Source organism: Macrotis lagotis, chromosome X (assembly GCF_037893015.1).
Source record: "Macrotis lagotis isolate mMagLag1 chromosome X, bilby.v1.9.chrom.fasta, whole genome shotgun sequence".
NCBI lineage: Eukaryota > Metazoa > Chordata > Mammalia > Peramelemorphia > Peramelidae > Macrotis > Macrotis lagotis.
The window spans coordinates 430875705-430901148 of NC_133666.1; the positions used below are offsets into that span (position 1 = coordinate 430875705).

Below are 25444 nucleotides of genomic sequence, written 5' to 3' on the forward strand. Positions count from 1 at the left end.
AAAGTTACATGTAATACAGGGTCATAGATAGATAAACCAAAAACTAATTGGAAACTAAATAATCTTAAAAATGGATGGATTAAATAGCAAATAATAGATATAATCAATAATTGCATCTAAGAAAATGATATTACTGAGACTACATACCAAAATTTATGAAATACAGCCAAGGCAGTTTTGAGGGGGAAACTTTATCTCTAAATGCCTACATGAAGAAAACAGAAAAAGAGGAGATCAATGAACTGCACATGCAACAAAAAAGCTAGAAAATGAGCAAATTAAAGATCCCCAATTAAATACCAAATTAGAAATTCTGAAAAACAAGTGAGAGATTAATAAAATTAAAAGCAAGAAAGTCATTGAACTCATAAATAAAACTATAATTTGGTTTTATGAAAAAAGCAAATAAAATAGACAAACCTTTAGTTAATATAACTTAAAAAAGTAAGAATGTAACCAAATTATCAGTATCAAAAACAAAAAAGGGGGAACTAACCACCAATGAAGAAGTTAAACAGATAATTCAAAGCTACCCTGTCAAACTTTACTCCAATAAATTGAATAACCTGAGTGAAATGGTTGAATATTTACAAAAAATATAAACTACCAAGATTAACAGAAGAGGGAAGAAAATACTTAAGTAACCCTATTTCAGAAAAAAGAAATTGAAGAAACCATCAGAAATTCCCCCCAAAAAAGTCTCCAGGTACAAATAGATTTACAAGTGAATTCTACCTAACATTTAAGGAAAAATTTATTCCTAATTTTATATAAACTATTTGAATAAATGAGAGAACAAGTTCTACCAAATTTCTTTTATGACATCAACATAATGTTGATACCTAAACCTGGAAGAAGCAGAAGAAAGAAAATTAGAGGCCAATCTCTCTAATGAATATATTTTGCAAAAATCTTAAATAAAATTTTAGCAATGAAATTGCAGCAAACTATTACTAGGATAATACACAAGCAGGGATGGTCGAAATACTCGAAATAATTGAACATATCAATAGCAAAACCAACAGAAATCATTTGATTATCTCAATAGATGCTGAAAAAGTCTTTGATAAAAACTCAACATCCAATCCTATTAAAAACACTAGAAAGTTTAGGAAAAAAATGGTGTTTTCCTTAAAATAATAATTAGTGTCTAACTAAAACCATCAACAATTATTATATGCAATGAGAATAAACCCAGAGCATTTCCAATAGCATCCAATAAAATAATTGAAACAAGGTTGTCTATTTTCACCATTACTATTCAAAATAGTATTATTAGAAATTCTAGCTTTAGCAATAAGAGAACAAGAAATTGAAGGAATCAGAAATGGCAGTAAGTAAGCAAATATTTCACTCTTTGCAGATGATATGTTGGTATATTTAGAGAACCCAAGAATATCATCTTAAAATGCCTTGAAACAATTAACAAATTCAGCAATGTAGAAGGATATAAAGTAAACTCACATAAATAATGAGCATTTATATATAAGAACAACAGAGTCCAAGAGCAAGAGAGAGAGAGAGAGAGAAAGAGAAATTCCATTTAAAGTAACTTTAAAGAATATTAAATATCTGGAAATCTACCACCCAAGGGAAACTCAGAAACTATACGAACACAATTATAATATTCTCACCCAAATAAAGTCAGGTCTAAATAATTGAAAAATGTCAATTGCCCATGATTAGGTTGAGCTAATATAATAAAAGACAATTCTACCCAAATTAAATTACTTATTCAGTGACATACCAATTAAACTACCAAATAACTATTTTACTGAACTAGAAAAAATAGTAACAAAATTCATTTAGAACAATAAAAGTTCAAGAATAGCAAGGAAACTGATTAAAAAATGTAAAGGATGGTGGCCTGGCTCTATGAGATCAAAACTATTATATAAAGTGGCAGTCATCAAAATTGTCTGGTACTGGTTAAGAAATAGAATAATGGATCAGTGGTTAGGATTGGTTCAAAAGAAAATGAAGTAAATGACTACAGCAATCTACTGTTTGAGAAATCCAAAGACATCAGCTTCTGGGACAAGAACTCATTGTTTGACAAAAATTGTTGGAAAATAAATACTGTTGGAAAACAATATGGCAAAAACTTGGCATAGACCCACATCTCACACCCTATATCAAAACAATGTCAAATTGGGTACAGGATTTAAATATAAGGGACAACACCATAGATAAATCAGGAGACCAAGAAATACTCTTATCTATCAGATCTATGGAAAGGGGACAAATTTATGACAAAACAAGAAAAAGCATACATTACAAAAAACAAAATGAATGATTTTGACTATATTAAATTATAAAGGTTTTGCACTAATAAAATTAATGCTGCCAAAATTAGAAGGAAAGTAGAAAGCTGGGAAACAATCTTCACAGAAGTTCTGATACTGGTCTCATTTCTAAAATATGTAGAGAATTACATCAAATTGACAAAGTTACAAGTCATTCCCCAATTGATAAATGGTCAAAGGATATGAATATACAGTTTTCAAATAGAGAAATTAAATTTATATATAAACATTTGAAAAAATTCTCCAAATTGTAATTTATTAGAGAAATGCAAATTAAAACAAAAATTAGGTATCACCTCACACCTATCAATTTGGCCAAGATGTGTAAAAGGGAAAATGATTAATGTTAGAGAGGTCGTGGGAGGATTGGAAGGAACTTTGATGAATTGTTGGTGATTTCTGATCAGAACCAACCATTCTGGAGAACCATATGGAACTATGCCCAAGAGCAATAAACTGTTCATTATCTTTGATCTACTAATTCAAATTCTAGGCCTATATCCAGAAGAAATCATTAATAAAGGGAAAAGTCCCCCCCCCCCCCCAAACATTCCACAAAATATTCATTAGCAGCACTTTTTGTAGTGACAAAGAATTGGAAATTGAGAGGATGCCCCCATCAGTAGGAGAATGGCTAAACAAGTTATGGTACATGAATACTCTGAATATTATTGTTCTATAAGAAACTATAAGTCAAATTCTTGTGAAGCATGGAATGACTTACAGGACCTGATGCTGAGCAAAGGGACCAGAAGAACCAAGAGAACAATGTGTACATTAATTACAACATTGTGAGATGATCAAAGTTGATGGAAGTAGCAACTCTCAGCAAATCAGAGAGCTAGGATAATCTTATTAGAATGGCTGTGGACAGTGCTATCCCCATCCATAGGAAGAAAAGCAAAATAAAACAAAACAAAAAACTTTGTGGCTTGCTTCACCTTGGGGCCCACAGTAATGACCACCCTCCCAGAAGAGAGGTGAGAAGAAGGAGTCAAGCCACCACTGCCTTATGACTCCAGCTCAATTTTATTACTGCTTAGCTTCTACATATATACTGTTAGGTCTTCTGGGTTAGAACAAAGAATAATGAGGTAATGGGGGATGCTCAAACAGGGTGTACGTGCAGCGACTTGCATTACGGTATAAGGGGGTACATTGGGGGGAGGTGGTAAAACACAGCTGTGTCTTGTGACCTTGGTCTGTGGGGTGGAATGTCGATCTCCCAAGGACTTCGGCACACCTTATCTCTTAGGGCAGCAAGCCAACTACTGTCAGGTGGCAGTCCATTAGAATAGCCTGTGTTGCCACCAAAAAAACCCCTTCAGAATCTGATGAACACTTTATAAAAATTATCTCTTATATATCTCTCTTTCATTTAATCCTAGTTCCTCATGCCGAAAATAAATAATCTGTAAACATGTTTATCAATAATATATATGTACAATGTAAACCTGACTGCTGCTGAGGGGAGGGTGGTGGGAAGGGAGGGTAGAAGGAAATTTTGTAACTTAAAAATATACATATTCATATAAATGATTGTTAAAAAATTTCTTAACATGGATTTGGAAAAATAAAATATCAATTAAAAAAATGTATATTTCTTTGGTAATATGGTAATTTTTCAGCTCTCAATCCATGAAAAAATAATATACAACAAATATACAATTTTAGCTAGTAGCTCACATTTTGCTAGATAGTCAGTTGGTACTCATTATTTACAGCTTGTAGAGACTTTGCCCCACTCCACCTTTTTTTTAAATTTTTACATTTCTCTGCAAAATCTACATTGATTACTAAGTCTAGCTTCCTTAAGACTAACCCTGATAGAAATCCTGGTGACATAACCTTGTGGTCTTAAATGGCTAACAAAAACTCTTATTTTTTTTTAACAAATATGAATGCTTCAGCCATGTGTTTGATGTTTCCTTTTTAACATGTGGGTTCATATAGATGGGCTTAGAGAGTTTTTAGATTCTGGTTGTGGATCTTAGCTTTTGTAGGTTCTTTCTAGAGAACATGGAGCATAATGTGCACAATAAAGAACTTTGGGTTATATTTGACAGAGGATAACTTGTGTTTGTTATCAACCTTTGTTCTTTAGTGCCTTGAATCTGTTTGCTACAAAACTATTTCTATGGTTTTTACATATTTATCTTGATCTTGTTGTTGTCATTGTTTATTTGATCTTCTGATTTTAAATTTTATTTGATGTACTCCTTGTTTTCTCAAGGAAAAATGATGAAGTCTTTAGGTTTATTATTTTCTTGTTATTTTATATTTGGTTTTGTAATATAAGTCCTCATTTAATATATTTTTCTTTCTTTTCTGTCTTTCATGTTACACCTTGTTTCTTTTCATTTCTCATAGTTGATGAGAAATCCTGGGCACTTCAAAGTGGTATTATTTCATACATACATTACCTTCACCCTGCAGTTTTGAAGGGTCTCTGACTAAAAATGTTTTGAATATAAAATATTGCAAAACTTTAAATTGTCTGAAAAACAAATAGTTAAAATTTATGTTGTGACATTATATTTCTTTATATCAACAGCAATACTTTACAAAATAAAATATAAAAGATTAGGTTCACCAATTCAAGTAATTCAGTAAAGGAAAGGGGGGGGATATTTCCTAAAGAAATGGTTGAAATTGATAAACTATCAGGGATGAGTAACTAAGCTTTCCTTAGTGTCATACATATAATGGCATGTAAAAGGTCAGTCTCACTTTTAACTGCCTATGGTGCTCTACCTTTTTGCCAAAATACAAACAGACCTCTGCTTTGTGGTAGTTCATTCAATACCAGAGACCAGGACAGCAGGAGACAAAAATGCCTTCAGCTAGGTCAGATGGAACAAAGAGTTTCTAGGGAATGCTAAGATTTCCTCCATTATCATTTCCTAATCTATTTTACTAGGAGGAAATGTGAAGAAATTAGATTTAAAGTGTGCTCATTTCAAAAGACATCAAGAAATGCTAGTTTGTTTAAAAAGGAGTTGAATGAGTATTTTCATGTTTTCATAGAATTACATGTATTGAGAATTAAATTAGAGAGAAATTGAAGGTCATACTCAAAGTTCTGTCCATTAATATTTTTCCTATGATCATTTTGGGAATGTGAGAAAATTTAGATTTGAACATGACACCTGCTGAAAATGTTAATGTCTGCACAAGTGCAGCTGTGAGCCCAGTTAATTGAACAACTGGCAAAATAAAATGTGCACAAGAGATCATATTTTTTAAAACTGAAGCAGAAGTGTTTAATTGAGGCAAATACTCTCTCTGGTGTTTCTGTCCTTGGAGAAAGAAATGTCTGACAGTTGCCAAAATTTACACATGCAGCCTGAGGATATCACTAGGGGCCAGCTTCTAAAGTCACCTGACCATATCTGGAAACTGGATGTAGATAGACCTCACTTAGCTATTTTTCTCCATGGAAACAGCTTGACATCTATAAAATTAATAAACCAAAGCAAACTCATTGCTTATATCACAATCAGACCAATTTATTTCTTGATCAAGCTTTCATACCTTAGTAAGAAAAAATATAGGGAAAAAAGCAAGGCATTTAACATCAGTTGTTAATGTCATTTGCTTTTATCTATCCTCTAGAGTAACTGGGATGATGAGAATGTTATTAGCATGAGTTTGAAATTTAATTTGAATGTTTCATTCAATCATGGTTATCTCAGAGAGTGTACACTTGCTTGAGGTGTTAACAATTTCATTACATATTTGTTTTCTTGATAACAGTTGATGGATTGTCTGCAATGTGGGCATTCAGCAGACTCAGTTGTAAAAAATAAAGTCAGAATGATAAAGAATCATGTCTCCTTTTTATTTCTATATTAAAATTACAATTTTATTTTGGAAAATTTTTTTTTTGCAAGGTAATAGGGTTAAGTGACTTGCCCAAGGCCACACAGCTAGGTAATTATTAAGTGTCTGAGAACTTAGGTACTACTGACTCCAGGGCTGGTGCTCTATCCACCTGGGTTATTTGATTTTAATAACTTCCTACTTATCTCTTTTAGCGTAACATTACTTATTTGTATAACTTGTGTGGATTTTGTAGCATTGGTGAGTGGGTATTTTGAAAAAAATAACGGAAGCTTGCCTACATAAACAGGGTAAAAGGTACTTTTCAAATACCAAATGTATGGATAAGGTAAGTTAATTTGAAAGAAGTTTTTCCTATGAAAAGTGAGATCACATCTCCAATTTTTCCAACTCTAGCTCTATTACCTTTTTGCTTAATTTGTCTTAAATTTCCAAATGTCTCTAAGTTAAATTTCCATTTGCACTTTCTCCAACTATTTCAGATCTCCAACTGAACTTCCCAAACTTCACTCATGTACTTGCATGGACCACATACCTTATCAATTAGCCCAATTTAGCTAAAGCTTTATTCTCCCAAGCTAGAAAACTTGGGAATAATCCTTGTCTTCTCCTCTAGTATTTATAACAAGTCTCTCACTGAATTATATTGTTTTTTTTCTTCAAATATTTCTTTCAGGCTTCTCCTTATCTTCATTCTCTGTCCTAGTGTCCTAATTAAAATCTTTCACTTGGATTATGGCAATAGTATTTGAATTGGATCCCTATCTTTACTCTTTTTTTTTAAGGTTTTCCCAAGGCAATGGGGTTAAGTGGCTTGCCCAAGGCCACACAGCTAGGTAATTATTAAGTATCTAAGGCGGCATTTGAACAAAGGTACTCCTAACTCCAAGGCCTGTTCTCTATCCACTGCACCACCTAGCTGCCCCCATCATTACTATTTAATTCACAAAAATTTATTGAGAGCAAGGTGTATGACCCCCCTCCCCCCATGCTTGGTCTCAAATGGATTGCGCTTCAGAAATAATTAAGGTATAAGTTTTGTCATTAGATGCAAACAGCTCACCAGTTTTAAAGCGCCAGTTTCAGTCCTGCATTTCCTGTAAAAAAATTCTTATTATCTACGACTCATCAAACACAATTTTCTCTTTCTACCTATCAAGGCACTCTACAGACCAAGCATGGGGAAAGTTTTGTTGCCAAGGGTTATTTGAATATTTGGAGAATCATTATCTGGTCAGACAAAATTTTCAACTTAAATATTAACCTGCTATATTTGGTCAAACATTTAATTAATTCACCTCTAAAGAGTTCCTAGATTTATTGAATTTCCTATCCCATCTCTGTTTACTATTGTAGCACCAGACCAAATGATTCCTGGGCCTTATTTGATGTATGGACAGGACATCCCTACCCCTGCTACAGATTGTCCTCTATGAAGCATTATAGCTTCATTCCTCAATACTTCCCCAAAACCTCTCCAGTTCAAACAGTTCACTCTCTTTATATGACCCCAGCACATACAAAAATGCTTTTCACCACTTTCATGGCTTCGCTTCTACTATTTCCTATGCTTAGAATGCTTTCCCAATGAATTGATAGATGAAAAAGCATTTACTTTGCAAGAACTAAAAGCCCTGGGGATACAAGAAAAGGCAAATATAGTCTTTACTCTATAGGAGTTTGCATTCTAATGGGCAAGATAAGGAACATTTAAGTAAATACCAGAAGACAGAAAATAGCTTTAGAAAGGAAAGTTTTAGCAGCTGCAAGGATTAGAAATATCTTCTGAGGTGAATAGGTTTTGAGCTTATTTTTGAAGAAAGTCAGGAAATATAAGAACATCAATGAGGAGTGAGAACATTCCAGGCTTTGAGGAATGTCAGGGTAAAGATTCAGAGATAAGGAATAGAGTGTTTTTTGTGAAAGAAAAGTAAATAGATTAGGTAAATTCATTGCCTATCTAAAATTTCTACATCATATTAGCTAAATCTTCTATTAAAATTGAACCTCCTACCATCAACATTCACTTACTTAGTTCCTGTGATAGCTTCCTTCTTTGAACTATTGCATATGGATTCCACATCAGGCAAGTTAGCATTTAATTATTCTTTAAATATTAAAATTGTGCCTGCCTTATCTCTCTTGTTGATCTTAAGTTCTTTAAAGGCAATGAGTACTTTGTCCTTATTTCTGTGGCTTCTACCACAGCATCAATTACCTGCTCTGAGAACAAAACAGGTTGCCCTTAAGTATTAATTAATGAATTAATTATTTAATTGAAAACTCAGGTGATTACTCCCCTATTTCACAACCCCCAAACTAATTTCTGCTAAAAGTTATCTACATTTTGACATCCATAATTTTGCCCAATGATTCTGCTTTATGATAGGTGAAACAATTATACTGGAGATCTCTGGACTGATTAAAATATTTGATAGGTCAAGGATAATTCACCATTACTGTTCTCCATGATTGTATGCACAACAGGAAGAGAATTAATCTTAGCATTATGGGATGTACTGCCAATAGAATAAAACATGGAGAGAGAAGGCCTGGTTCTTTATGTGAAGTTTATTATTTGAGTGATTTTTGGGACAGTTACTAAACTTTCCTGATGCTATCATGTCATCTGTAGAAAGAAGAGTTTGAATTACAGTACTCCTAAAGTCCCTTCCAGACTTAAATCTTCTTCTCAACTTAGACTCTTCTTGGACATTCAAATCAACATCGTAAAAAATGTGACAATTAAAAACCTTTTATAGACAATGTGTCAGGATAGTTTAATTATTTTATTAATAGGATAGACCATTATTAATAAAAAAGATAGTCATTTAGCTGCCTCTCTATTAGAACAAAGATAATCATGGCAGTAGGCTCACAGTTTAAATATCCTTCTAGATTAAGTGTTCAATGAGGGTCCAAGAGTGACATCATGACACTTCTGGAAGAGAATTATCTCTTTACTCAGATCACTCCCAGCTTTATGAAATCTATTAAAAGAAAATACAATGGTTTCTCCACTTGGGTGGAGTCTGAACAGGAAAGGTAGTACAATTTTATCTAGAAATGTACTTCAAGAGAAGGAACTTTTAAAATCAGGACTTCAGAAAAATGGTATGAGAAGATCTGGATCTTCCTAAATCATAGGTTCTGAATAATCATTGCTCTCAACCTGGAAGTGCTCTCTCTCTCTCTCTCTCTCTCTCTCTCTCTCTCTCTCTCTCTCTCTCTCTCTCTCTCATCTCTCTATCTCTCTGTCTCTGTCTCTGCCCCTCTCTCCTCTCTCTCTGTCTCTCTGTCTCTCTATACACACATACACATATATATGTTTGTGTGTGTAATTAGTATACAGAGCAGAGCAAAGCATTGTATCCTATTTTACCCCCCTTATCCTGCTTCTCTGCCTCCTTTTGTGTGTCTGTGTAGTCTGTGTATATGTGTGTGTGTGTGTGTGTGTGTGTGTGTGTGTGTGTGTGTGTGTGGTGTGCATTTGCATTGCCTTTTCCTATTAGATTATAAGCTCCTTGGTATTCCTGGAGTTTAGCATAGTACTTGGCAACTAAGTGTTTATTGATTTAAATTAGATTATGTTGGGAAACAATTGAAGGAATTTAACATTCACATTTTTTCATAATGTTTACTACCTGTCAATTCATTAACACACTATAGATATAGGGTATATATGTTTTTGTGTGTGTGCATGTGTGCATACATACACATATGTAGTAAATTGTAATAAAATTGCATTTTCTTGTTTTACATGGAGCAACCCAGGGGAGGAAAGAAGAGATCAGTGTCATGAGGGATAGCAACTGTCTACTGAAAATCTCAGATACCATGTAATCATCAGTATAATAACACACACATACACACACACAGAGTTGAATCTAGGGTGAGCCAAGTAATAAAACAAGAATGATGGATGTCAATAGAACTGAACACTGTAGGATTTGGGGGATAGTCAGTGCTATTAAAATGATATAGAAGTATTCTAGGACTACAAGCTCAAGGTTCAGGGAAATCTGTATTTTGAGAGAGAAAAAAAAGAAGAGATACAGTAATGCTTTCTCAGATAAAAGAAGATTTAGACTGAGAGGCACTCATGCAGAATATTAGTGTCACCAAGCACAGTAATAAGGGAACAGAACCTTGCTCCGTGGGTAGTATAGAGCAATTGATCAATGTAAAGTATATGAAAAGGTAATTGTAGATATGGGAGCCACCTGTTTCTTGCCCTTCCTACTAGTTTTATGGAAATGATATCCATTGGAATTTATTCCATTGGTCACTAGTTTATTGACTTTTTGTTTGCTTTAGTTTTAGATTTGTTTGCTGACACATGAACAGAACAAGGTAGTATAGCAACTCTACAGACTTTTTCAGTCTGGATTTATAGTACTAACTTTGATACTCTGGTACATTTTGTTATGCCATATTAATCTGCCTAGGTGAACAAACCAAAGAATAGCTATTTTTTAAGCAGTGCAGCAGTATTTAACCTCAAGATCATTTTTTTTTGGATGAGAAAAGACACTTTAAGAGTAAAAGAGATGTTCTTGAACAATTATTTAATTATAAACTTCCTTTTGCGAAAGCATATTTAGAAGCCTTCAAAGTTCTTAAGCATACATTATCAATATCTCTCATATGTTAAAATACATATTTTTTCTAAACAGTGCTTCAAAATATATTTGGAGAAATTGTAGTAGAAAAAGAGTTGGAATTAGATCTAGGTTCAAAACACAAAGCCCAGTGCTTATGAGTTGCAAGATTATAGATAAATCAATGTACCTGGGACATAGTTTCCTTAACAATCTAATCAGAATAATAGTCATTCAACTTCTTATCTCAGAGTTGATGTAAGGAAATTATTTTGAATATAAACATTGTATATCACCAATTTTATTACTCATCTTATAATTCCATTCCACATGTCAATTATTTGAAGGTACAATAGCCATTCTTCTCCTATTCTGATTCTATGCTATATTGTCTCATCCTACATTACACATCACAGTTGCAAATTCCTATTGCTTCTAGTATTAAGAAGGGAAATGGAGAAGGGGATAAATATTAAGCACCTTATATGTGTCCTAGGTGCTGGATACAAAAAGAGTTAAAATATAGTCTTGTTACAGAGTAGAATGAGAGAGCAAGAATATGAACCCATGCCACAGTCATAACCTATTTTCCTATTTTTCAGTCATGACTAAGTTACTTCAGTCCTTCAAAGACCATTTTAACAGTAAGAAATCCCATAAATTGTGATTAAAAATTTTCAAACTTACATAAAATTTTAAATTTTTTATTAATTCAAATATTTTCCATAGAATAGTTATGTATTTGGACTTTCATTAGAACTAGTTTGCCTATTGAAACATGCTAAACTCTTCACATTAGCAATTAAGATATCAAAAATCTAGCTTCTACCTATCTCTAAAAGCTTTTACTTGAAATATTTCCTCATAAGACCCTCCATTCTAGCAACTGGTCTATGTGAATATTTCATGTGCATTCCTAACTTGCTTATATACATTCTTCCATCAGTAGGCATAGAAAACCTGTTATCTTTTTAGTAGCTCAAAATCTTCCTCCTCCATAATATCTTCCATAGCTACCCTCGCTTGAGTGTTTTTACTTTAACCTCCTAAAGCACTTGATGCCTCATGCTTTGGCTTTCCTTTGTAATTCTATGCATACTTTAATCTCTAAAAATAAAATATAAAGATCTTACAAAATAATTCATTTTTTGGTTATGGTAGAATAGTCATTAGTTTGTAAACTTCTTTAGCTCATCACATATTATTTCCAGTCTTATTCTCAACATGAAGAATGCTGCTGGACTATGCTATGTCTAGAAGAGAATATTTGAAGAAGAGTAGTAAATGTATAAATTAGGGTGGTACAGTGAATGAGCATTGGACTTAGAGGCTGAAGATTCTAGTTTGCATCTGATTTCTGTTTTTTCCTAGTTCTTTGATCCTATACAAGCTACATTTTCTAAACACTAATTTCCTTAGCTTTAAAATGGTGATAACTCCTAGCTCACAGAACAGTTATAATAAGTACACTTAAAATATCAGTGATATAAAAGTATACATTACTATTATTTTTTCTGTGATTAATTTTCTCAGCAATAAAATGATATTTTATTCAGCTAAAAAAACAATCATTTGTTCTACTTCACTCTAGTCTGTAAAACATTAAATAGCAAATTAGTGATTAGTTATATGATTAATGATGAAAATTTATATAGTACTTAAAAGTTTGTAAAGTACTTTGAAAAATTATCTCATTTGAGCCCCATAACAAACCTCTGATGAAGATATTAGTTTTAGCCTCATTTTCATATGGAAAACTGAAGCTCAGAGAGCATAAGTAATTTGACAGTGTAACATTTTCAGAAATAGGATATTTACTTTCATAAAGGTCAAAGGCAGCAATACAGCACAATGAAAAATATATTAGGCACATGCAAAAAGCAGAATTAGTAACAGTAAATTGACCATCTTGCTGCTTCCCTTTCAAATGACTCCATCTTCTATCTCCAAGTCTCTTCCTTCACTGTCCTTTATGCCTTTACTATTCTTCCACCTTACTTCTCTACCTCTCATAATCCTTTCTTCTTTTAAAACTCTCAAGTACTACTTTCCATGAAAAATCTTTTCTAATCCTCTCCAAAAACATTTATTTTATATTTATTCTTAATTTATTTGTACATATTCTCTCTACTGGTGGAATGCAAACTTTCTGAAGACTAAGAGTATTTTAGATTTGTTATTGTATTCTTTGGGCCTAGCATAGTGTAGGGTCCATGCCAGTAGGATGCTGCTTATGGATAGATTGATTAAAAATATCTAAGAAATGAACATTAATGTATGCAGTTTAATAGGAAATGTTATAAGTCCAGATGTCATTTATCTTGATTTCTACATGTCTCTGCATTGTCCCTGATCAGTTTGTGTTATTGCCACTTCTCAATTTACTGACTTTCACTCACAAGATATCAAAGGTGAAGGAAACTAAATATCATGAATTGCCCATATTTTATTTATATCATTTTATCATATGTTGTTTATAGTACCAAGTGAGGAATAGATTTAACAAAAGTCACATAAAGAATTAAGACTGGAATTGGAACTAGAATTCAAGTCCAAGTCCAGATATCTTGTTATAACTAAGGGTACTGGGACTTGCTTCCCTACTAAGACGATGTGGCTTGAAGTCCCTAAAGAAAGAGGTAGTAAAAGAGAAACACTATTCTATGTTCATTTTTTTTAAGGATGGTCATTGGATACTATAGATTTCATATTTTAGAATGGGTTTGAGTAAAATTGAAAGCAATTAAAGGAAGACAATCAAAATCATTAAGGGTCTCAATGTGATATTACAGGAGGGTCATTTAAAGAACCAGGGTTGTTTTACCTGGAAAAGAAACTACTTTAGGTGTACACAATCCCTGTTTAGTATATTTAAAAGTGCAAAAGGTTTTATTAGACTTCTTCAGTTTGGTCTAAAACCAGAAGACAAAACTTGGAACAAGGGTGGAAATTGTTCAAAGACATTTAAAAATTAAATGATTTAAGGAAAAATTCTCCAACAATTAGAGCCATACAAAAATAGCCCAAGTGGTAGTAGCTGCCTCAACAGTTGAGATCTTTAAGAGAAACTAATGATTGCTCATCACATATTTTATAAAATGGATATCATTCGACAGGAGTTAGATCAAAGTCTCATCTAAATCTGCATTTCTGTATTGACATGGTCATTCACAGGAACAACAATGTTTAAAAACAAATACTTATTAAGCTCCCACAATTTACTAGCCACTGTCTTTGGTCCTGGACATAAAATCCCCAAAATGAAATTATCTCTACCTTGAAGACATACCATTCTAAAATAGGCCAATCAGTGGGATTTATGAAAATTTTGTAGCTTTGTCTAAAAGATGCTACAGCTGGTGGAGGAAAGAATACTGGATTTGGATAGAAACTGGCCTCAAAACCTATTCCAACTGAGTGTGGGCAGATCACTTGATATCTTGGCTTCAGGTTTTTTTGTATTTAAAATTAGAAGTTAGACCAGAAGTTCTACATCCAATGTCCTCTGTCACCAAAGGATTTGTGATTTGGTTGTGATTTTATGTTCCAAATTCATCTGCATGGAAACAAAATCCTTTATAATAGCTAGATGAAACTTATTTGTATCCCTTTATATAGCATGAACAAGTACTTAATAAATGCTTGCCAATTAATAATAAGAATAATTATAACATTTATATGTACTTACTATGTGTTCAGCATGGTGTTATGTGCTTTATAATTTTTAGCCCTGGGAGTAGTTGCTATTAGCATATCATAGATAACAAAACAGATAAATGGGTTAAGTGACTTACCCAGAATCACCCAGCTGCTAACTGTCTGAGATTGGATTTGAATTCAGATTTTTCTGATTCCAGGTCCAGTGAGCTATCCTCAGTGTCACCTAGTTTTGATTAATTAAACAAACAAAATTCTATTTTATCTTTTTACTACATTCTTGATCCAGTCTGTTCATTGAGGGAGTAATATAGTTAATCTTTGCATTTAACTGACAGGCTAAATCTATACACATGCACATGTACATATACCCATATGCATATGTATTCACACATACAAACATATTCTAATAGTTACAATACATAGACATACATCTGTTTTCATGCTTTTACATATAGACACATGCATATGTATATAATATATCTTATACATATATATATACATATAAACATATTTGAATGATGAAGATTATATCTGATTGAAGCCTTGAAAAAGGGGAAAACAATGTCAGCAAGCAGAGATTTGAGAAGAGAACAAGAAGGATCAGATGTTCAAATTCATGGTGGTAGGAAAAAAGTCAAGGGAAGATGGAAGAATGGAGAGTACTGGAGATTATAAGGAACAAAGAGGGCATGAAGGAAGAGGAAGTTTGTGACAAGGCTAAAGTGATAAATTTGGGTCTTGAATGTCAAACTAAGGAGTTATTTTGATTAGTGAGCAATGAAGAATCAATTAATTTCTTTGAGAGGAGGAGTGACATGGTTATACTTATTCATGTGGAAAATTATTTTGAAAGGGATATAAAGCATGAATTAGTGATGGAGAAAACAGAAAGATCAGTTACTGTAGATTACTTCAGTAGTTCAAGTGAAATGGACAATTTGTGGATACCACAATCAGAAAAGTAGCAATCAGAAAATCAGCAATCAGAAAAGACTGGATTTTATACCAAAGGTTATAAAAAAGGTAGAGTAGACAGGATTTGACCACTGATTGAACATGAGGGGAAAGAATAGGTGGTCATCTACTTGAATATGATTCAGTAGAGAGAAGAATAGGGATGTTTTATGAAGTTGGTTGAAGTGGAGAGATATACATAAAATAACTTGCAAGTCTAATGCACTACTGACAGCTAAACAGCTTGTAATATCCCATAGGTCTAGTTATTTTTTTTAATAATGTCTTAGATTCTATTATTCTCTTGAAATAATATCTAACATAGATTAATGAAATATGTTATGTTTCTATTAATTAGAACACGATTGGATATCTAATAGTATTTACCACTGAGCACTTGGTTAATGAAATTCTCTGAGGAAACCATATAGAGGTTGGAGACCAGTTGTTAATAAATGAAGCACTGAAAGTCTACTCTTTCAGAGAATTAGGGAGTGTTTAGCTATCTTAGAATGACATAATTTTATTCAGGAATTACTGTTGAGAAAGATATAGCATCTCAGTACTTTGAAAGTGGAGAAAAGAGAGGAGGATTTAGGGACAACATTCTTCCCTTTCCCCAACCTCAAATATCAGATCCCATTTTGCCAGCCTGATTCTATTTATTATCAATGGACTCATTTGAAATGGAACTAAGATACCTAAGCTATTCCAGTAGAGCATGTCCAAAAATGAATAAATGAAAAAAATACTCTTGGAATACAAGGTCAGAAATGGCTCCAAAACACCTGTTCCCAGACATGCCTAACTTTGACCTAGGTGAGACACAGCTCCAGCGATCAGGAGCTGTCCTAGACAAAAAGGCTAAGTTAGACCACTGGACTGATTTGAACCTGCTTCAAATTGCTGAACTGATTATTCTCATGGAGTCATTCCCCTGCTTCAAATATTTATGGACTAGTAATTTCTTGAGTGTGAGAATGTGCAGAATATCATGAATTGGTTAGTATTGATTTTAGAAGTGATCACCAAAAGTAAAAGTAATTTAAGAAGTTAAATCGCTATCTCACAGAAAATTGCAAGTTTTTCTGTTTGTTTTTCCAGTGAATATCAGCATTACTTTCACTGAGGAATTTGACCTTTTTGTGTGGTGATCATAAAAAAAGATATCATATCCAGTCCCAGACACACAATACTTTAACATAGTTGTATGACCTCAGGCAAGACATTTAACCTCATTACCTTGCAAAAAAAAAGATATCAGACAATCAAATGTAAACTCAGGACAAGACTGTTTAGTTTTTTTTTATCTTTAGCAACTACCACAGTATTGATATGTGCATTTAATAAATGCTGATTCATTTATTGTGGTATCTTGTTTTTTTGTTGTTTTGGTCATAAGATGAAAGTAAATCTCCCAATTCTTTATTCATAGATATGTGGAAATTATTTTAAAAGCCATCTCATCAAGGAGTCCTCATTTTTAACCTAAAAGTATAAAGTCATTTTTTTTGAGGATTAAAAATCTAGCACACAACTGCATTGGGGTTTGAACTCAGGTCCTGTGACACTTTCTCTCGTGCATGCTGCATTTTCCTTTTGAGAATTTGCAAGCCAATCTTTCACATCTTGCAATCTTGTCTTTTGACTTCCTTTATAGCAAGAATGTCAATATTAATAGAATTCCAGCATTCAAATCATTTGTAATTAAACAAAGATCTTATCTACAATTAACAATAATAAATTAAACTTTATAATCAATCTAATTCTCATTTCCAGCTCTTTGGCCTCAACCTACATCTTTTTAAACTTTTCTTTTAAAAAACCATCCTACTGTTTTCACTTTGGAAGAGGAAGGGGATAACACAAAATGGACTAAAATTTTTATTTGTTTCTTAGTTTGACACGGTCAAAAGCCTTAAACCCTTTAGTCAATGTGCTAGTTATTAGTTGTACCATAATTTCTAAGTTGTTTCTCAGACAGAGTGCATTTTCTGTCCCTAAAGATATATTTAAAGATTTTCCTAATTTGAAGAAAATGCCAGAATTTCTTTTTAGCACAAATAGTTATATTAAGCACTAAAGCTTATTTCTGAACCAGGACAATATATGAGAGTAGAATTTTTGTTGTTATTGTTAATTAAAGTAACAATCCCTTTAAGGTAATCCTTTTTATTCTCATTTTGAATCTATAAGTTCTTTCTTTAAAGTTTATTCTATAATAACTTATCCTTATTTGCTACTCTATAGACCCAGACCAGTCCATTGTATCTCATCTACTTTAATTACTTGATTAGCATGATTCTTGGGAGGTAGAACCAAGATGGAAAGGATAAAGGCAGGGACTCATTGGAGTTTGTCCAAATTCCCCATCTAAATAATTTGAAAATAATGCCACAAATCTTATTCTGGAGTGGAATAACCAAAAAAAAAAAATAATTGACCCAATTTTCCAGCCCAAAACAATTTAGGTGATGGGCAGAAAAAGTCTGTCTCATCTGTGTGGTAGTTGAGCCTGGAGCATTGTGGAGTGGATTACACTGCATTTGCAAACCAGTTTAGAGGCTGTTGCCTGAAGCATCACAGCTTTGAGAGCTCTCAAATCTTATAAAGGGTCAGACAACTGATCAAAAAGAGATTACAAAAGACCCTACTAGGTGTAGGACTCTGTTGCTTTTCTTCTATGAAGTTCAGGTCACAGGATGAAGAGAAGCACTTAGCAACCTAATACTTGCAGTCACAGTAGAGTGGGTACCCTGGTCATAGTTCTAGGACAGAGAGCAGAAGCTTAGGTCCAATGGGAAAAAAAAATAAAAAAGAAGCACCGACATTTGTGACCATAGGAGAACAGGAGCATTAATCACAATTCCAAGATATAAGAAGTGAAAGCATTTGTGATCACAGAGGAGCAGTTGCTCTGTTCACGAGACCAGAGTAGAAAACTGTAGTACAAAACATAGGAGCAACAAACTCACCTTTATTTAGGTCAAATCACCTTGGAAAATCAGAAAAATTTGGATATCTCCAGAAGTAGTTCTGAAAATCGTAGTATGAAAAACCTAAAGCTGGAGACATTGGCCCCTCCACTACAGTAGCATAGCCCAGATAGGATAGAAAATAATGAGAAAACAACTCAGTCTGACCATATACAGGGTAATGGGAGATCAAAACACAAACCTAGAAAATAGAGAAATCAAAGCAGCTACATGCAAAACCTCATGAATTTATCATAGTTTAAAGGAGGAGAAAAGGAGGGAGGGAGGAAAGGAAGGAAAGAAGGAAGGAAGGAAGGAAGGAAGGAAGGAAGGAAGGAAGGAAGGAAAGAAGGAAGGAAGGAAGGAAGGAAGGAAGGAAGGAAGGAAGGAAGGAAGGAAGGAAGGAAGGAAGGAAGGAAGGAAAATCCTGGAACAACTCAAAAAAAATTTTTAAATCAAATAAGAGAGACAGAAGAAGAATTGGGGAAAGAAATGAGAGTGATACAAGAATATAATGAAAAGAGAGAGACTATAGCTTGGTAAAGGAGATACAAAAATACTAAACAAAATAATACCTTAAAAGAAAGAATTAGTCAATATACAATAGTGACACAAAATACACTGAACAGAACTACTTAAAATGTTTAGCTGACTGAATAGAAAAAAAGAGTATGTATGTATGTATTTTTTCTTTGAGCCAATTCTGACAAGAGTAAGGTGTACTTACTCTGCCTCAGCCCCATCCTCCCTCCTGCCACACCACTGTAAAAGCTTTTCTTGCCTCTTTTTTTCTGAGATAATAAATCCTCTTTCCCTTTCTCCTAGTACATTCGTCTCTCACTCCTTGATTTTATTTTTTTATATCATGCCTTCCTATTCAATTCATACCTGTGCTCTCTGTTTATACTCCTAATGGCCCTAAAAATGACAAAGCTCATATGAATTATTAGTGTTATCTTCCCATGTAGGAATATAAACAGATCAACATCATTATGTCCCTTATGATTTCCCTTTCCTGTTTGCCTTTCTATGCTTCATTTGAGTCTTTCATTTGAAAATCAGATTTTCAGTTCAGCTCTGATCTTTTCATCAGGAAAGTTTGAAAGTCCCCTAATTCATTGATTACTTATCAATTTTTCCTGAAACTGAATGTTCAACTTAGCTGGGTAATTTATTCTAGGTTGTAAATCTATGTTCTTTTGCCTTCTGGAATGTCATAATCTAATCCCTATGATCTTTAATGCAGAAGCTGTTAAATTCTGCCTGTATTTCCAGGATACTTGAGTTGTTCTTTTCTGGTTGCTTCCAATATTTTCTCTTTGACTTGCAAGTTCTGGAATTTGGCTATAATATTTCTGGGAGTTTTCATTTTGGGATCTCTTTCAGGAAGTGATCAGTGAATTCTTTCAATTTCTCTTTATCCTCTAGTTCTAGAATGTCAGGGCAGTTTACCTTGATAATTTCTGAAAAGAGGATGTCTAAGCTCTTTTTAAAATCATAGTTTTCAAGTAGTCCAATAATTTTTAAATTTCCTTTCCTGGTTCAATTTTCCAGGTCAGTTGTTTTTCCAATGAGATATTTTACACTGTTCTCTTTTTTTTCCATTATTTTGTTTTTGTTTTATTTTTTTCTTGATTTCTTATAAAATCATTTGATTCTATTTGCTCAATTCTAATTTTTAAGGAATTATTTTATTCAGGGACCTTTTGTATCTCTTTTTCCATTTGGCCAATTCTACTTTTTAAGAAGTTTTTTTTCCCTTTAGTGAATTTAGTGTCTATTTTTCCATTTGGCCAATTCTACTTTTTATTAAAGGCACTTTTCTCTTTGGATCTCATCTCTTTTACCATATGGACTAACTTGATTTTTAAGGTATTCTCTCAAGTAGTTTTGTGTCTCTTTTAATAAGTTGTTGATTCATTTTTAATGATTTGTTTTTTGCAATTTGTCCTTCACCTTTCTTACTTGATTTTCAAAATCCTTTTTGAAATTTTCCACAGCTTTGATGTAGGAGTTTTGACTTTATTATTTTTTGAGTGTGTGTTTTGATCTTCCTTGTCACCATATTAACTTTCTCCTTTCTCTGATCAGATATTTTTTCTGTTATTTTCTCATTTTTTTTAACCTACGATTTGATTTTAACTGTTTGTTAAATTAGGGTTCTGTTAAATTAGGGATACACTGTCCCAAGCTTCTGGTGTTTTGTGCAGTTCTTTGAAGTTTTTTTTTTGAGGAAATCAGATGTTTGGAGGTAAAATTATTCTAACTGCTTGGGAAGCAGGAAGGGAGACTTTGACTTAAACAAAGCTGAGGGCTGGGCAAGGCTCCCCCAGGGACTGAACTCCTCCATGGGCTGACCTGATGAACGGCTTCATCCTCTGCTCCTAGAATGAGCTCCTGGGCTGGATCCTGCAGATGAGAGGAGGACTGGGTCATGTGGATATGGAGACAAACCACCACTGAGGCCATTGCAAGCAGAGATACAAGAGAAGGGACTGGCTGAGAAATGGGGCCTTTTACAGCCCAGCTTGGTTGGGGGGAGCAGCAGGTGAGGAATTCACTGGGCCCTGGCAGTCATATCCTTTTAGGGTTCTGCCCTTGGGACCCACAACAACAAAGCTTAGGACGATTTCTCAAAGAGATACTCGAGATCCGGGGCCGCAACCTCTGTTCTTTGTTCTTGTTATTGGCAAAGTCTCTCATCATCACCATTACATCGTTCTCCAAGATCTCGGGGCCTGGCTTTGCTTCTATGGCCCAGTAGTAGATATCCCAGTCATTACCGGGCTCATTGATCAGTGGATCGCAGAGATGCAACTGCCTCTCTGTCATTTGGTGCAGATTCTCCTTGGCAAAAAGGCTGAGCAGGATGCAACTCTCCAGCATGCCTCCCTTCCCGCTCTCACAAAGCAGGCGAGCCCTCTTGGTTTCAACTGATTCATGGGTTAGTTCTTCCCATGGAGGTAAAGGGATTTCAAGCATATCCTTTTGAGAGTCTGCTGGGCTGTCCCCTCGGTAGAATCGTCTGGACAAGAAGCCTCCCACAAAAGGTGACAGAAGAGACTGCCTGGACAAGGTAAGAAGCCAAACGCACGTGCCGCTGCCACTGTGCCATTTCCGCTGGAGGCTGGCCAGAAGCCCTGAAGATTTATTTCTAAGGACCTGCAAGTTTTCAGTTCTTTTAAAGAGGTATATTCTAAGGAGCAATGTTTAGTACCCTTGTGGTCTGTATGTGACCATAAACCTCTTTCTGCAAGGAGAATCCCTGTTCCCATGCAGGAACAAGATCTCTTATGCTACAGCTCCTCCTCTCACTGGAGTGCAGTACTTGAACTCGACTTTGAATATGGGCAAAGCAACAGAGTCCTAATTCAGAGAAAGCAAAGAAATGCCTGTAATCTCCTTCTAACCCCCTTCCAGTCAGTCTGTGGGTTGAGAACTCTGGAAGCTGCTATCCCATTTAGTGATTCAGTGGCTTCTCCTGGTTTGCTGGGGTTTCACTATTGCAACCTATACTGGACTTTACTTTCAACCTGGAATAATGGACTTTTTAGGCCCATCTAAGTTGTCTTTGGTGTCTATGGGCTGAGAGGTCTGAAAACCACCACAAATGCCTCTGGTTGAGTAACCTCATTACCTGCTCCTGGATTGCTAGGGGCTGGTCTATGCTGGCATGACTTGTGTTATACTGCACCTCTTTATTACCCTCTTTCAATAGCACTTTCCTATCTCCTTTCAAAGTTCTCTTGGGTTAGATAATTGGTTTACATTGTAATTTTGGTGGATCTGCTACTAGAATTTGTTTAAACTCATACTTTAAAGAAATTTAGAGGGGTTTGGGGGAGAACTTGAAATAGTCCCTTCCTTTATTCCACCATCTTGGTTTTTCCTCCCCACTATTTTGGCTCCACCTCCAATCTTACTTTCTATATACTACCAACAATGTCAAGAGGGAAGAGAGAGGAAAAATTCCATTAAATATTATGGCAGACAATAATATAAAATACTTTGAAATCTACCCATCAAGACAAACTTAGGATTACATGAAAACGATTATAAGGCACTTTACAAAAAAGTAATTTTTACACATTGGAAAAATATTAATTGTTCATGGGAGAGTCAAGTCAATATAATAAAAAGGTTTATTCTACCCAAATAAATCTGCTTGCTCTGTGTCATACCAAATTACCAAAAAAAATATTTAATGGATCTAGAAAAAATTATAACAAAATTCATTTGGAATAACAAAAATCAAGAATATCAAGGGAATCAGCGAAAACGTATGAAGGAAAGTGGTTTATTGGTATCAGATTTCAACTATTTCAAATTGATAATCATTAAAATAATCTGGCACTAAGAAATATAGTTGTCTTTTCCACATCCTGTAAATTAGGGGAACAGCACCCCAGGATTTTAGAAAATCTAGGTAAAATTTTTGGCTTTCCCTTAGTATTAGTGAAGCAGACTGAATTATTATGGTATTAAAATGTAAAATATGCTAATATTAAATAATATTATTCATATGTTTTATGCATTTTTGAGTTTTGAAACTTCTTTTGGTGTTATCTATTGGCCTTCATATATCATCTGTGGCTTCCACCAAATTTCCAAAGAATTGTTACTTAATTTCTTCTGTCAATTCACAAAATATCACAATCATTAAAGGGAAAGTCACAGTATTTAAAAGATAATTGTAGGTGATGAATCAGTGGAACTGATTACACAACACAGAGTAGAAAATTTCTATAATAATGTCATATATGGAAAACTCTAAAATACAAGATTTTGAAATAAGAAATCACTTTACCAAAAATTAAAGGAACCAATAGAAAGAAGTGGAAGTGGGGCAAAAATTAGGTATAGAGCTAGAACTCACAACATATTCCAAATGAAGGTCAAAATGGGAATATAGGAATATGTAAGGGGATAATAGACAGAGTATGTAGCCATGAGGAGTTCATCCTGAGAGTCATTGAGACCTGGGACAACACGAATGTCCACACCAGAGTGCTCTGAACTCAGGAAGGAGCTCTGGCCCTTCTCTCTCTTTGTTCTCCTGCCTTTCATCCTTATCTTGTTGAATATTCTCAGGAAGGACCTTTTGTCCTTATCCCTCTGCCTTTCATCCTCATCCTGTTCAAGTGTCCCAGGAAGGAGTTCTGGTGCTTATCTCTCTACCTTTCATCTTTATCTTGTTGAAGATTCCACATTTTTCCAGGATACAGACCTTTTGTGGCATGCCCTTTATACTTTCACAGGCCTGGAGATGAGGAATGCTGATACAAGGGGACTAGGCTTATATATACCCTTATTTCAACTATGTGAGTTAGAGATGTAGCATATACCTGCAATAAACTCCTTGCTTATCTCTCACTGGCTGACTTTCATTATTGAACATGCAGGACATGTCCGGCGGAGATCCCTGAAGAGTCCTGTGAATTAGACTGAGACCCAGCTGCCCAGAGTGGACCACAACAGGAATAAAATGTGCAACTTCAAATTTAAAAAAAAAATGAAGTTAAAGCATTTTTATTTATATGTAATTGAGAAAAATAAAATGAAATGTAAAAGGAATGTTTCTTGTAGACTTTCCTTTAACTTCATTCTCTAAGGGATAATACTAACAGAAGTCCTCAACACATTGCATTTGGATTGTGGAAACAATATCCTTTATTCTATTGCAAAGCTAATCATTTATGTATCCTTTCATTCATTCATTCAATAAACATTAAGGAGTGTCTACATTAAGGAAGGTATATTGCTAGATGGCAAAGAGGTTATGTTAAGAGATAATTAAGGTAAAAAACTTTATCCAAAGAAGGCAATAAAATGTCAATTCTTACCTTGCATTTTCTGCTCAAAGAAAAACAAACAAATAATTATTTCCTATATATGCCTACTCATCAAGTCTAAGTGTCTTTACCCACCTATTCAGGCTCTCTACAGACTAGTATCTGGTCTGTATGTGTGTGTACACACACACACACACACACACACACACACACACACACACATATACATACATATATTTATATACAATATATAACTTTATTCCTTAAAACTTCCGAACAGGGCCGCTAGGTGGCGCAGTGGGTAAAGCACTGGCCCTGGAGTCAGGAGTACCTGAGTTGAAATCTGATTCTCAGACACTTAATAATTACCTAGCTGTTTGACCTTGGGCAAGTCACTTTAACTCCATTGCCTTGCAAAAAACCAAACTTCTGAACAGCCACCATACAATTAATTTTCCTTATTGTACTGTGAATACAAAGATACACAAATACACGTACACACAATGCTTATCTTCACTTCCAGGGCTTTGCTTCTACCATTTCCTGGGTTTAAAATGTCACAATCAATTGATAGATCAATAGCCATTTACTATGCCAAAGACTATACTAAAACCTTGGGGATATAAAGGAAGGCAAACATAGTTACTGCTCTAAGGAGCTCATATTCTAAGGGGCAAGAATAAGTAGATGGAAAGTAACTTTAGAAGAAAAGTTCTAATGGCAGAGATTAGAACTCTCTTATGAAGATGGTAAGCATTTGATCTGATTCTTGTAAAAAGTTAGAAAATCTAGCAGTGAGGAGTGAAAGTATTCCAGGCAATGGAAAAGTCAGGGTATAGACTGTGAGGGAGTCAGCAGTAGTGGAGTATTTAAATGAGAAATAGCAAATAGATTTAAACTAAACTCTCTTCTGTGCTTGTCCAAAATTTATACATTATCTTATCTAAATCTTCCATAAAAATTAAGCCTGCTTCTATCAACATCCCCATACTTGAATCCTCCCTCACTATAGCAAAGTCATCTGATACTAGCAGAGAGAGAATTTTGGTTTTGTTCTGTACCTGTCTCTTCATGTCACCATTTTGGGATTTTCTTGGCAAAGATACTAGAATGGTTTGTCATCTTATAAACATGAAAATAGAGGTAAAACAAGATTAAATGACTTGCCCAAGATTATATAGCTAGTAAATGTTTGAGGCCAGATTTGAATTAAGGAAGATGAATTTTCCAAAGTTCAGGATAGGAATTCTATCCACTGTTCCACCAGCTGTCTTAGTATAAATTAGCAAATGAATAAAGTAATCAAGATTTTG

General features: G+C 34.2%; 1 pseudogene; it reads right to left on the minus strand.

Moving 5' to 3' along the window:
• Positions 1 to 20959: 20959 nt before the first annotated feature.
• LOC141499226 (succinate dehydrogenase assembly factor 2, mitochondrial pseudogene) lies at positions 20960 to 25204 on the minus strand (annotated as a pseudogene).
• Between the last annotated feature and the right edge of the window lie 240 nt (positions 25205 to 25444).